Source organism: Felis catus, chromosome D3 (assembly GCF_018350175.1).
Source record: "Felis catus isolate Fca126 chromosome D3, F.catus_Fca126_mat1.0, whole genome shotgun sequence".
NCBI lineage: Eukaryota > Metazoa > Chordata > Mammalia > Carnivora > Felidae > Felis > Felis catus.
In genome coordinates, this window is record NC_058379.1 from 74,546,358 (window position 1) to 74,561,269 (window position 14,912).

The 14,912-nt window shown below is 40.0% G+C and overlaps 1 long non-coding RNA gene across 3 annotated transcripts in view; it reads left to right on the plus strand.

Annotated features, from left to right (window-relative positions):
- Positions 1 to 14,912, plus strand: part of LOC109493469 — a 301,393-nt gene that overhangs the window by 110,675 nt on the left and 175,806 nt on the right. For all 3 annotated transcript variants that reach the window (XR_006588431.1, XR_002737096.2, XR_006588430.1), the window contains exon 4: positions 4,168 to 4,289. This is a non-coding gene — a long non-coding RNA (uncharacterized LOC109493469). The remainder of the gene's footprint in view (positions 1 to 4,167; positions 4,290 to 14,912) is intronic.

Consider the following 14,912-nt stretch of genomic DNA (forward strand, 5'->3'; position numbering starts at 1 on the left):
TTATCTCATTTGGTGGTATTGAGTTGTTCATATTATCTTCTTAAGATTATTTTTATTTTTGTAAGGTTGATAGTAACATCCCCTCTTTCATTCCTGATTTTAGTAATTAGATCTATGCTCTTTTTTCCTTGGCCTGTCCTGCAAAAAGTTTGTCAGTTTTGTTGATCTTTTCAAATAATCAAGAAATGGTTTTATATATTTTCTCTATTGTTTTCCTATTCTCTATTTTATTTATTTCCTCTCTAGTCTTTATCATTTTCTTTTTTTTTCCTTGTCTAACTTTAGTTTGTTCTTCTTTTCCTAGTTTCTTAAGGGAGAAGGGTAGGTTGCTGATTTGAGATCCCTCTTCTTTTTAATATAGGCATTTACAGTGATACATTTACCTCCATGCATTGCTTTAAATATATGCCATAAATCTGATGTTTTGTTTTCATTATCTCAAAATATATTTGTTATTTGTTTTATAATTTCTTATTTGATTCATCCCTTACTTAAAAGTTTGTTGGGCGCCTGGGTGGCTCAGTCCATTAGGCATCCAACTTTGGCTCAGGTCATGATCTCACTGTTCATGGGTTCGAGCCCTATGTCAGGCTGTGTGCCGACAGCTCAGAGCCTGGAGCCTGCTACGGATTCTGTGTCTCCCTCTCTACTTTGTCCCTCCCCTGCTTGTGCTCTCACTCTCTCTCTCAAAAATAACCTTAAAACAACAACAACAACAACAACAACAACAACAGTTTGTTATTTTCCACATGTTTGTGTATTTCCCAAGTTGTGTTCTGTTGTTGATTCCTAATTTCATTCTGCTGTTGCCTGACAATATAATTTGTGTGATTTCTATCTTTTTAAACTTATTGAGACTTGTTTTATGGCTGAACATGTTGTCTATGCTGGAGAATGTTCCATGTACATTTGAGAAGAATGTTTATTCTGCTGTCATTGGGTAGAGTGTTCTATAGATATCTCTTAGTTAATTTATATTATTTTTCAAGTTTTCTGTTTCCTTGATGATCTGTCTAGGTTACTGAAGTCTCAAAACATTATTGCTGAATTGTCTGTTTCTTCCTTCAATTCTGTGATATATCTCAAGTTATTTGTGTCCTTGAATCTAAATTGTGTCTCCTATAAACAGCATATAGTTAGATCATTAAGAAAAAAAAATCATTTGCCAGTCTCTGCCTTTTGATTTGAGTATTTAATCCATTTACATTTAATGTAATTGCTGATAAAGTATAAGTATAATTTATGTCTTCCATTTTGCTATTTTTTCTGTGTACATTATAAATTGTTTGCTTATTCCTTTATCATTGGCTTCTCTTGTGTTAAATGTATATTTTCTAGTGTACCATTTTGATTCCCTTGGCTTTTTCTTTTTATAATTTAAAATATTTTATGATTGCCTTGGAGATTAGACTTAATATCTGAATGTATAACAATTTAGGTTGGATTAATATCTACTTAATTTCCAATAGTATACAAAAACTTTGTTCCTAGATAGCTCTGTCCCCTCCCTGCTCCATTGTGCTATAGTTGCCTTATGAATTACATTTTTACATTATGTGCCTATCCACATGGATTTATAATTATTGCTCTATGCAATTGTCTTTTAAATCAGATGGGAGAAAAATAGAGTCTTTGCCAGTCTTTTGTTTTTTCACATGGATGTGAGTTCCTGCATATAAGCCATATTTCCTGTTTCTTTACATGTCTTATAATTTTTTGTTGTAATTTGAACGTTTTATATAATGTGGTAACTCTGGAAATCAGATTTAAACCCACTGCAGGATTTGTTGTTGTTGTCTTTTGTTTGTTTAGTGGTTTTCCTGAATGAATTCTGTAAGTCTGCATTATTTGTCACTGTGACCACTAAAGTGTCTGCTTGATTACATTAGTAGTCAGCTAATGTTTGTACAGAGATTCCTTAAATGCCTGGAACCAATAAGTCTCCCAGGCTTTATTGAGAGACTCTGTGTGGGTGTTGGAGCATGCCTTCTAACATTTGGGCAGACAGTTTATAACTGTGCTTTAGCCTGTATTTCCTGCTTGCACAGAGCTTCAGGGTCAGCAAAAGGTGAGAATTTAGGGCTTTCTCAAGTCTTTTCTGGGCATGTGCACAGCCTTACTCATGTATATACAGCCTAGATTCCCAGAAATATATTAGAGCTTTACAAAGCATACTATGGATATATTACTTTCCAGCTTTTCCTTAATTTTTTTCTCAACTCATTTTTTTTTTTGCCCCAATTGTTAGTGTTGCATTAGACAGGTGTGATATTAAACAATTGCCACTGATTGTTTTCAACAGATGACGCCTGTTTTCACTGATCAAACTGTAAGGTCAAATAAAGGCAGGGCCTACAAATGGAGCTTGCAGGTATTTTGGGGGAGCTTCAAATCTGTTCTCCTTCCAGTGGATGTTAGGCTGCTGTTTTCAAAACTAGTATGATTATAAGGCTGTTTTGTTTTGTTTTGTTTTGTTTTTAAGGTTACTGTGGAGCTGAGAGAGAGGGATTGCAATTGGGTCAGTTAAAATTCTACAAAGCTAGTTATTCTTACTAAGAGCTAGTATTTTCTTTTTATCAATGTGCCTCAGATTATTGCAAACCTTTGGTTAATTTCCAAAGTTCTAAAGATGGTAACATTGACCATTTTTTTCAGTATTCTTGTTGCTTTTATGGAGGATTCGATTTTCAGAAGTCCTATTCTATTTTTGTTTGTGTCAGTCCAAGAGAGTGCTAGGTATTGTGCTGTTCGGCTCAGATTTAGCCTTTGAAGGAGACTTGACCTCCACAGAGTTGATGTGAGTAATGAAGACTCAAATAGAGAGGTGTAGTAAGCCTTGAATGATATTCAAGTTGAAGTTACATTAATTTCATCATTATAGAGTGCCTCATTCTTCTTTTCAAAGAATTCCCTTAGCAGGATATAGAGGGACAAATGAGTTCTGGGTAAGAGTTGATGTATACAATAACAGAAGTCTTCAGTTTTGGCTCATAAAATAAACATCCTTGCTAATAGATGTGCATCGTTTGGGCATTTGTCTGGACTTTCTCATACTTGGGACACCAGTATGGATTTCTAAATTTTATTTCCAGTTTTTACTTATTTTGAGAGAGAGGGAGAGAAAGAATCTGAAGTAGGCTCTGAGCTCTCAGCACAGAGCCTGATGTGGGTTTTGAACCCACGAATCATGAGATCATGACCCAAGCAGAAATCAAGAGTCAGAATAAAAAAAAAAAAAAAAAAAAAAAGAGTCGGAATGCTTAACTGACTGAACCACCAGGATGCCCCAAGGATTTCTAAATCTTGATCTAAATCACCTCTTTATTAATAAACTATGTATTTGGGTTTCCTGGGTGGGTAGAATGGAGATCTGTGGAGTGTGCAGACAATACTATTGGCAAATGCTGTATTGGCAAATGCTGTACTATTGGCAAAAGAAGTATAGGGTGGCATTTCCCAGACAACAAAGGCATTATGGGTAGAGAGCCAGTAGAGGACCTGTGAACAATGATTAATGATGGACAGCTCCTTTGCGTACTTTGATTTGGATGTTTTGTTTTTGTTTTTTTCTTCCTGGGTACCCAGGACCACGATTATTCACTTAGCACTGTGTTTGGATTGGATAGCCATCTGTCATTGGGCTTTCAAGGCCTGGTTTACAAAGTTGCCTTAGTTTATTATGATTTGATACAGAAACAAATGCTAACTACTACCAATTTCATATGGATGCATAATGATTCTTGGTAGCTGAGCATGGGGTACTCTGGGGGACAATGCATGGTGAAGTTAGTCAGTTCCTCTTATACTACTGGGCCATGGCTGTTTCTGGACTGGGTATGATGCTCTAGACCTGATACCCATCTACTAAATGACTGCTTCTTCATGATTAGGTGCTGCAAAGGATGAAGAATGAACTCTGGGAGCCCCAGCAGTAGGTGAACCAGAGAAGTTGACTACATATGTTTCTTTCTCATACTTAATCTCCAGCCAGGAGCTGAGAATAAGTACCAAACCTCGCTTCATAGAAAATTTAAGAGGAAGGGGGAAGGTTTGGTATATAGGGTTTTAGGATGGGATGGAATTTATTACATGAGGTATAACATAACGTTCTTTATAATAATTAGGACAATAGACCAACCTCACAGAAAAATCCTCTTTCCTTGTTAGGATATTACTGTGAACTACAAGCAATTTGTTCCTGTGTAGAGCTGCAATATTAACAAGAAGCTGGGCGGTCTGATGAGTTTTCCTTCATCTCTCAGGGCAACGGAGTATGAAGAAATGGGAAGGTAAGAACATTTGGAAGATCGGAGCGGCTAGCTCTGTTGCCTGGGCTCTGAGGACTGTGAGCCTTACTTCTGGCATTGTGTTTACATCCCACAGCATTGATTGTATGGCCACTGGGTAAAGGGCTTTCAGACCTAAGGCCTCAAGTATGATTCCCTGTTTTGGTTGAGGCCTGGCCAGCAGTGGTACTATGGGCCAGAGCCTATCAAAAAATTAATTAATTAAAAACACAAAACAAAACAGCTCTCACCAGATCTGTGGCTGATGCTAGAAGTGAGACTGTGTGGAGACAAGAAATTTAGTTGGAAGTTGAAGCTGAGAAGCTCAAGCAGAGTATACATTGGAGTTTCTAATATTAGTTGCAGGGCCAGAATAAGGGAGCTGAATATGAAAGCAGGAACATAAGGTAGAACCTCTATCCATATTTGGAATGGTCAGTGTTTACTGAGTATGCCTACAGTGGTGGGGCAGGTTCTAGGCACCAGGGGGTTGTTCTAGTAGCTTACTTAATTCTTGCTACAACTTTAGGACATACGGACAACTGTTCCCATCATTTTACAGATGGGGATACTGAGGAAGGGCTAGTAAATGGTAAAACCAGGATACTAACTCTGGAACTCTGGGTCCATGGCTTGAGCTCTTGACCACTATTCTATTGCCTCTCCTGACACACCTTGCCTATGGTATTCACGTGCACACTTCAGGGCTACAGTGAGTGGACTCAGTAAGGGCTGGAGTGGGCTAGCAGCACGTGCAAACAACGACGTGCAGAAATAGACCTTCTGGAATGGGATTAGGCAGGTTGACGCAACCTGATACTGGAAGAAATAGGATCTCGTGGCCCTAGAAAGGATGAGATCCAAGGTGAAAGGTTTAACTGAGGCAAGGAGAAGGGACAAGACACTTACTGAGTGGCAATGGAAATAGGTGTTGTTGACTCTTACGGACCCAAGTGATGTTCATGTCTTTCATTTCTGTCACTAATGTATCAATCATTTCCATTTATCAAGTTGTTCTTGGTCAAGTCTGGAGTCAGCTATTTTACGTGTCATTCTGGTATGACCTCACTGAGATTTAGTTTTCTTCTACCTGTAAAATGGAATGAGAATTGAATCAAAGAATTCATTTGTAGGGCTTGGCACTGAGCTCAGCACACCCGACGTCCTGGATTGATGTCTGTTTGCTCTCTTGAGACATCCCTCTGCCCTCTCCCCACCCCACCTACCTGCGTATAATAGATATCCAATGCATATTTGGTGATTGCCCAAGTGATGTCTAGTCTTTTACACACATATGCAGAGTCCTGTAGGTCTCAACTAAGGAAACTGAGCAAATTAGTGTATTCACAAGCCTCCCTTCATCACCTTCCGTTCTGGAACTGGTGCATCCGAAGCACGGTCCAGCTCTGTGTTGACAGATGCACAGTCCGCACAAGCTTCAGCTGCAGTGTCAGCACTAGACACCCTAGATGACAATTAGGAAGAAGAGCAAACAACTCCAGGAGAAAGGTGTCCTTAAAAGTGGTGAGCGGCAGAGTAAACAAGCAAACGGCTCTAAAGGAATCAATCATTCAATCACCGCCGATAGCCTGCACTGTCCAGGGGGATATTATCTGTTGGATGCAGCTGTGGAAAGGTGATCTCAAGTCCTGCGTCGGATTCCCAGGCCTGTCTCAGATCTTTCTCTAGTCTTAAGAAAAATCAGTTCACCTCCTTTTGGCTTTTAGTTCCATTAATAACAGCCTATTGCTGTTGAGCACTTACTATGTGCCAGGCATGGTTTGATTTTAGTGATAACCCTAGAAGGTAGGTAATATTAACTATTCTAATTTTACATATGAGGAAACTGAGTCACAGGGAGATTAAACACCTTGCCCACAGGTGGGATTCAAATCTGGACAGCTTCGTTGTCCAGTAACAACGAAGTAACAACAGTAAAACTGTTCACAAAATTAGAGAAGCAAGTTTATTACTAAATGTTGAGGAATCATGTTTGCATTTCTTACTTTTAAAAGCTGAGCATTATTACAATTGTAACATGTCAGATGTAGAATAACTTTCTCAAATGCTTCTAACCGAATGCATGGTCTTGATGTACTTTAGTCTGTTAGATGAAGTGACCTAATCTTTCTTTAATGCTATCTTGCAAATTATGAGTCAGGGATTCATTATGACCATACATTGCTCATCTTGAGCTGGCAAGTGCTTATATATTCTCACAAGGCTAGGAGCTAATGGAGCCAGCCCTCCAACTACCCAGGAGAACACGAAAGCTTCCAGACGAGGTACAACACCAGTGCACACCTGCATGTCATGAGTGAAGTCATTAACTGAGCAGACAAGAACAGCCTGCCATCATGTCTGCTTATTGTCAACGCTGAAGAGGTATTGACAGTGTTGAGACAGGCTGTCACTGGAGGAAACTGAGACCGAATCAACAACCAGTGGAACATCCACCCCAATGGAACCTGTTCCTCGAGGTGCTACGTCAAAACAAAACATATGGAGGGCCTGCACGCACAGGCAATTCTCCACCCTGCCTGCTCCGACACTCTGTGTACAGTAGGTAAAGTATTGCATGGCTACATGGGTGAAGAAATGACTACTGAACTGAGTTCGAACTCAGAACATAAGTGGGGCCAGGCTCTATTTTTCCAAGGTACAGTTGAATCTTACTCCTCTCCCACACACAGATCAACTCGGAGCCACTAAAAAGCGGTATCACAGCCTTGCTGGAAGGGCAACCTGTCTCTTTTTATTGAGAACTGAAGACTGCAGCGTTTTGGGGGGAGTCCAAGTCTGACACACTCACAAGAAGATTGCATTAATTATGTAAACATATTGTTATCGAATGGATCCTAAATGAAACACCAACATTCTTAGTAACATAAGTGACTTGGTATATTCTGGAATGGTAAATGAAAAATATGAATCCATAGCATCTGAGAATTCAAGTTATGTGGATGAAGTAAGAAAAAATAGGATTCATTTCGAACACTGGACAAAGTGAGATAAGAGGAAACAGAGATAGAGAAAGAGAGGAAGACAGAGAATTTGTGTGTGTGTGTGTGTGTGTGTATGTGTGTGCACACGTGCACATGCTCCATCTTTGCCTGAAATTTGTTCCACATTTGCTTGGAGTCCCAATTGCTTAGGGGGATCCATTATAGATGAGCCTGTTCCAGGTCTCATGGAAAATAGTACTCTCCTCCATTGTTTGGAATTTAGACTCTGCCAGTGGTGGAGGGAAACTTAAACACAATTACACTATCAAGATGTACAGTGGGTGAGTCAAAGGCCTGGATCAGGTTGGCCTGAGATGATAGAATCAGAGGTAGGTCATAAATCTCCAGCTGTGTTAGAATGTTTGCCACAATGCAGAATGAGCCAGTGGCCCTGTTTGCGACAATATCCCTGCAGGGGTGATGGATGAGCCAGACTGACATCAGAACAGGTGGGAATATTACAAGGAATATTAACGAGAAGCTTGATGAAAGAGCCCCGGCAATTAAGTCCATGGGAGAGGCTTAATCCAAGTCATAAAAGACATTGTAGACTGTAGCTGTCTTTCCATTTGACCAATTAAAGAAGGCAGGCCATACTTGGACTGTAACCTCAAAGTATTCCTAATAAGTCCACGACATACTGTATTGTTAGGATGAAAACTTGAGATTTGCTTTTTCTAAATACTTGGGTGATTGGATGACTGTTTTACAAATTCTAGTCAATTGCTGATTGCCTTCACTTAACTATGTATTACCATCATTCATAAAGCTATTATTGATTATAATGCTTCAGAGAACAGGGATTAGTTTGTCAGTATACTCTGTTTGATGTCTAGGGAAGGGTTAGTCAAAGTATGAAGTTAAATGGCACCCGAGGCCATGGTGGATATTATCTTGTAACTCTATCCTGGTTCACCCCTCCCTTCTTCTCCTCACCTTGGCTTCTTCCCCTTCTGTTTTTCCCTCCTCTGCTCCCTTTCCCTCTCTCCTTCCCTCTCTCCCTCTTTTCTATTTTCCGCCTGTTCCCACTTTCCTCAACTTTATTCAGTCTTCTACTCTGTCCCCTTCACTGCTGACCCTTCCTAACATCTGACTGCCCGTCGGGCTCCTGTGGTCATCACTTTGTGTATTTGGTGTCATTCAGACCTAAAGTTATGACTGAGCTCTTAATGGTTCTGAATCTCCTCATGGAGAGATTCACCAGAAACTTATACTTCCTGCAGTGCTGGTCACCTGAGATGGGGCTAAGGAAGAATGGGAGCAGCCACCTTAAACTATAGCCACCCACAGGGAAATGGTAGAAAAAATATTGGAAGAGTGAACTGCTGAGGTGCTAAAATTAAAAATGTTTAATAGGCACGTGGAGGATATGTCCTAGGGTTGATGATTTTTACCTTGAAATGAGGAATCCATTTCCACCTCCAATTCAGTCCAAAAGCCGTTTTCCTTGCCAAAAATAAAAACAACGTAAGCCACCCATCTTATGTCTTCTGTAGCTATCAGAACACATTGCACAGGAGCAGAACACAGCCACAACCAATGATGCCAATGAGAGAGAGCTCCAGTTAGAGAAAGAGAGATGTAACAGAATTGAGGCATCGCACACATAGAAGTATTAATAACTGAGGTCAGGCTTTTAGAATGTGTTTCAGAAGAAGCCAACTCTTTTCATGCTATCGATGAAAAAAATTGTACTTTGTCAACATTGACAATTGAATGAACAGAGAATGCAGTGTAAGGTGATACGATGCAATGAGGAATCTGGTAGGTGAAAATGGCATCCCAGCATAGACCAGTGCATAACAAAAAGAAAGGAACGCATAGGAGAAACTGGATGAGGCAAAAGAAGAGAAATCCAGGTCCTGATCAGAACAATGGTGATTCTTGGTAGTTGCTGATAATTCCTTAATGATGTGAAATTAGAAATTCATATTCAAACCCCAATCTGGGTCACTTGTAGTTTTATGTTTATAATTATGCTGAAGATTAGTTCTAGAGCAGATTTTCTCAAACTTGGCCACATTTGGAAAACGCACAAGCAGCTTCTGATGCCCAGGTCCCACGTCAGAATAGTGAAATCAGAATATCTGGGAGTGAGTGTTACCTATCCATCAGTTAAAAAAAAAATGTTTCTAGGTAGTTCAGTCAAGGTTGGGAACCACCACTCCAGAGTAAGGAGTATTTTCTTTTTAATGTTGATTTATTTATTTTTGAGAGAGAGACAGAGACAGAGCATGAATGGGGGAGGGGCAGAGAGAGATGGAAACACAGAATCTGAAGCCGGCTCCAGGCTCCAAGCTGTCAGCCCAGAGCCTGACGCGGGGCTCGAACCCAACAAACAGTGAGATCATGACCTGAGCCGAAGTCGGACGCTTAACTGACTGAGCCACTCAGGTGCCCCAGAGTAAGGAATATTTTGATTTTATTTCATAGTGTGGGTTCAGAACGGTTCATTAAAACTTTTGTTGTTTTCATAAAGTACTGAGTTGATCAACCCTTTGCAAAGTGGGTTTCATGGGGCACTAGTCCTTTGACATATTGTAGAAAAAGAAAGAGTTCTTTGGTCAAGAAGTCTGGGAAGGCTCTAACTTTGATGACTCACCATGCTTATTAGCATATTAAAGACTTTGGGAACTCTTGCCATATAGAATTTTATATAATTGAGTACTTCCCAACCTCTCCTCAACCTCCCAGGATGGGCAAAACAGTAAGCCCTACAGCTTGAGGTTAATTGGTTTGAATGGTGATTCAGCTGGGCCTCCAGAGTTTGTCTTCCAGCTCTGCAACTTACTAGTTCTGTGCCTTTAGGCAACTGACTAGTTCTCAGTGAAAGCACTGAATGAACATTCACCAACATTAAATATTGGAAAGCACTGTACAATTTTACCACCTTTCCAATTTCCTGTTACACATGATTCCTTCAGTATCTCACTGACTGTTCAATCTCAGCAAGATTAAACAGTACATATTTGTTTCTCATTGAAACAAATACCACTGCTTGGTTTTCATATTGGTTTTTTCTTCTAGGATTCTCAGTCTTATGGTCACTATGGTCTCCAAACCTGCATGTCATCTGTAAATTCTTCTCATTACTTATGGTTCACATTTCATCTGATTACTGCCTTCTTAATGTTGTTCATTATAGTCGTTGCATCCTTTACTTTTGATTCCTGGTGCTCCCCTCATAAGATCAGGAGTTTCTTTAAACTTGAACTATTGGAATGGCCTCTTTTAGGTTTTCTTTTCTCCAAGACATCCAGCTCAGTTGTAGCAGATTAATCTAATAAAATATCCATTTGAAGATATTCTTTGTCTATAGTTCTAGTCTTAAAGGAAAACCTTTATCCTTATGCTGAGAAAATGGCTGCCATAGCTCCAGCTATCATGTTTGAGTTTCCACATATAAAGAAGGAAGGAGAGAAAAAGGGCAAAAGGAGCCCACCATCTGAGTCAATTCCCTTTAAAGAACTTTCTGAGAAGCCCCACGTACCAGTTGTCCTAGGCCCAGGCTTTATAAGGCTCACTCTGGCCCTTCTCCAGATGTGCCCTCTGCATTAAGAGTTCTTTATCCACTAGGCCAAAGGAAATGCCCACCAGAAGTGTACCCATTCCTTCCAGACAGTGCTGTGAGTGCTCTGGAATTCTAGGCAAAAGGGGTCTGAACCCACTTCTAGGTCTGTATGCACACAGAATGTGCCACTGGGGTGCATAACCACAGGCCTGGGAGTTGGCAGAGGGGAGACTTTATATGGGAAATGGGTGAGCAAAGCAATAGATGGAACTTGGATGTTAAGACTAGAAGGTCTACATGCATGGGCTTAAGTCCCCTTGCTATGTGGGCTGGAGCTGAGGGTGGCAAAGGAAAGTTAGCAGGCCATCTGGACTGACTCTCTCCATGGCTTGGAACTTGAAAGAAGCACGTATTCCAGGTCTTCCAGATATAAAGAAGGTACATTGGTCAAGACACCAGTATGAAAGCTATTTTACTTAGCAGTTTTGTAACTCGATTTATAATATTTAAATATTTAGACATCTACTATATGGACCATTTGTGTTTTGTGCGCATCTCAAATGTTAGGAGCAGGCTTGTATATACACATTTCCATTTGCCATTTCTTGACCACCATATTTGCAAGGGAGATTGGGAGACATTGTTCTCTCTCTATGCTGGAAGATGAATAGAATGGATGGATATTGGATTTGGGGTAGACAGCCAGCAGTCTATGCCACGTGTGTTTGTAAGGGATGTTGGAAGGAAAGATGCATTTGCTTCTTCCCAGAAGCATTAACAATTGTATCCCTATCGCAATAAATTGCAAATATGAAAACTGAGAGTTCATCCATGAAAATGTGGAGCTAGTTTTTAGCATACACAGTTTGGCAGCAGGCCTCACATTAACAACAAGGTGAAGGTAAAGGTAAATAAGTATACAGGATACCTACAGCAGGTGCTGGGTGAGTGGAAATGCAAAGCTGAAGTACCCGCGAGAATCCGAGAATCCGCAGTGCTGTGCTCCTGGAAGGGCAGCCTGGGACAACTCCCGGGGTGAGCGCTGTGATGTTCTGTCAGCAGCAGCCAGGGGGTCAGGAAAGGAATGCAGGATGATAAAAGGAAACTGAGGATTAAGGAGGAAGCCCAATCTAAAAAGAAGCCTGGATAATTTAATTGAGTAGGTACTTCCATGTTGAGCTGGTAGAAATTACTCATGTCCAAAGTATTTTAAATAAAGCCTATAATAGATCCAAAAGGGAATATTTAATGTGGTTTTGGATACTTAGCATGTAATAAATTTCTTCCTGTCTGTTGATCCCTTGGGTAATGAATGTTAACAAAAACAACCCCAAAAGATATATAATCTGCAAACATTAGTGATTAATGTTTGTGATCTGTGAACACAATGTTAGGATTGACTGAAAAGAACACATTTCTTTACAAGTGAAATGCTTCCAGGGCTTGCGATCTTTAATAGAAACATTCGAAGTAAGAAAGACAATCTCTCTTTGTACTTCTTTGGTGAGGAAAACAGAAATGCAAAGTGTCAATAAAGGCACGGGTATTGGAAAAGCGGAAAAGCTGAGTGTCTAGAGTAAAGATGTGTTTCTTGCATGAATAACTTCCGAACAATCTGCTGAAGGAGTGATTTTGTATCAAGCTGAAACCCCAAACCAGCATCATTTTAATTTGCCAAGCACCTGTGAAGGAATACAGCTGCAAGGCCATGGGAGAACAATAGGAACTGTGACAGTTCATTAATATAAACCAGCAACTAGATTTATTTGGAAAAGTCATTGATATAGAATTACCCTGGAGGATGCAATGACATTCTTGAAGCAGGCCAGCAAGCAGCTAACTAAGATTATAGATGTGTGCACATCATTTGAAACCGAACAGTAATTTGGTAACTATTACGATTTATTGTGTATGTCAAACAGAATAACAAATGTGTAAAGAGCCATGATTGCTTTAGGAAAGTTAGGTTTGTGTTGTATTCAGTTGTTTGGCTTTTTGCATGCCAGGTTATTTCGTTCTGGAAAATCAAGATAATGGTGTTGCCTCTAAAATGATTACTTGCGTGTATATATGCGTAGAAGGAAAATATGAAAGTACGCATTCTTGTCTAACAATTCTGAGCCTTAATATAATGCTGATAAGAAACTAAAGAAGTTGTTTATTGCAATCAAGTGTTGGTGGTGACTACAAATATTTTATGTATGATAACTCATAAGCAATCTGGCTTGCATAAAACGAAAGGTATCAACAGATCTGGAAGCAGAGAAATAGATCTGCTCCCCATTCACTTTTATTGCAAACAGTAAAATGTAACTCTAGAAAATGGGAGGAAAGCAAGATTCTTTCATATCCTTAAAGCATCTGGGAAAATCTCGGTGTGTGGCACAAATGCAACAAGCCTGTCTACTGAACTTGTTCCCAGCCATGAGACAGACAACATTAGCCGAGAGTGTAGGAGCAAATGGAGAGAATGCCCCCATACCTCTAACATTTCCTCTTTATATGCGAAGGAAAAGCAACAGTCCTCCAGCTAATTTCCTTAGAGTGTTTTCCTAATCCTTCCACCACCAGTAGTTAGCATCCCCAGTACCGTTAGAATTGTTGAAACCTGGCTGACTTGAACTGCTGGTTGTCAAGAATTCGTTTCTGGCGACCACTGTGGACTTGCTGAGTGGGTAGTAGAGAGTAAGGACACTGTAAGAGCAGTGCCAACCACTGGGGCCTGGATTTTTACAAGCCCCCTGTAAAGGTTGTCATGGTACATTGGTGTTGGCAAGGGACACAGAAAACGTAGCGGCTGTGTGTGAGTAATCTGCCACTGGGAGGGAAGGAGTTTATAGACCAAGAACATCTAACTGGTTCCTTCAAATATTATCTTCATTCTTAAGATACTAAAGCTCTTTTTCTTTTTTTAACCTGAAAAAAATAAAAATGATCTCATATCCAGGAAAGATCTGATTTGTAACAGAAAAATCTGGGATTTGGGAGAGGCAATCCATTAAGAGACGATTTAAATGGATGATTCTAAAGGATGGCTCATGCATTAAATTATTTGTGCTGCATGGTTCTTAATTTTAGCATTATTTCATTCCTCTTTCAAATCCTTGGCTTCTAAAAGACTTTTCGAGTATTTGGAGTTGCAAAGAACATTACGTGATGGGAGAACATCCAAGGCTGTTTCTCATTTTGTGAAATTCTCTAATGGCGCTACTTAGAAACAACTTTCCAAACAAATGCCAAATTTTTGTTTTGTTGTTTGTTTGGTTTTCCCATCGTGATTGAAAAGCATTCTGAAAATACAAAGCAATTATAAAATTCTCCAGGTTCCCCTGTAACAATAGCGCTAACACATTCAAAACAAAGGCAAGTTACGTAATAAGTGAAAGATGTAGGATTTCCCATAAAGCTATAGCCACCGCATTGACCTGAGTCGTTCAGAACAACTAGACAAGGTGTGGATGTGAATTGTAGCAACCGTCCTCGTTTCTGCCAGTTCAGCCCTACACCTTTCACGTGGGGCAAACTCCATGTCTGGTTCATGTGTGACAATGCAAGTCCCAGACAACAAATTTCTGCTTACAGTTGTTGACAAGTGTTCGAGAAAAGAAAACAGAGGTTGGAACCTAGAAGCATAGAGACCAAATTTGATGTATGGACATATTCTATTTGGGTACTGCCTACAAAATGGTAGGCAACGTTTAAAATTGGCACTTAATGCATTCAAAGTTGGATTGGCAACGTTTCTTGAAAAATGAGAAGATATAATACCTGATCCATTAGAAGATATGATAATGATCCATTATTGCAACTATTGGGGGGTGGGGAGGAACAGTGGCTCTCTGTTCATCTTTCCAGGTGACTCTCCATGTCTGCTGATTCCAGCTATTCATACATGCTACTGGGACAGATATCATCAATCTGGTTTATTCTAAGCCTTGTGTCTCCAAAGATGGCCCAGTGCCCTAAGCCAGACCAGCTACACATTTGCAGGGCCCGGTGCAAAATGCAAAGATGGCACCTATTGTTCAAAACTTATTAAGAATTTCAAGATGATGACAACAGAGAATTAAACCACGTGTGGGGCCCTTCTAATTGTGGGGCCCTCTATGA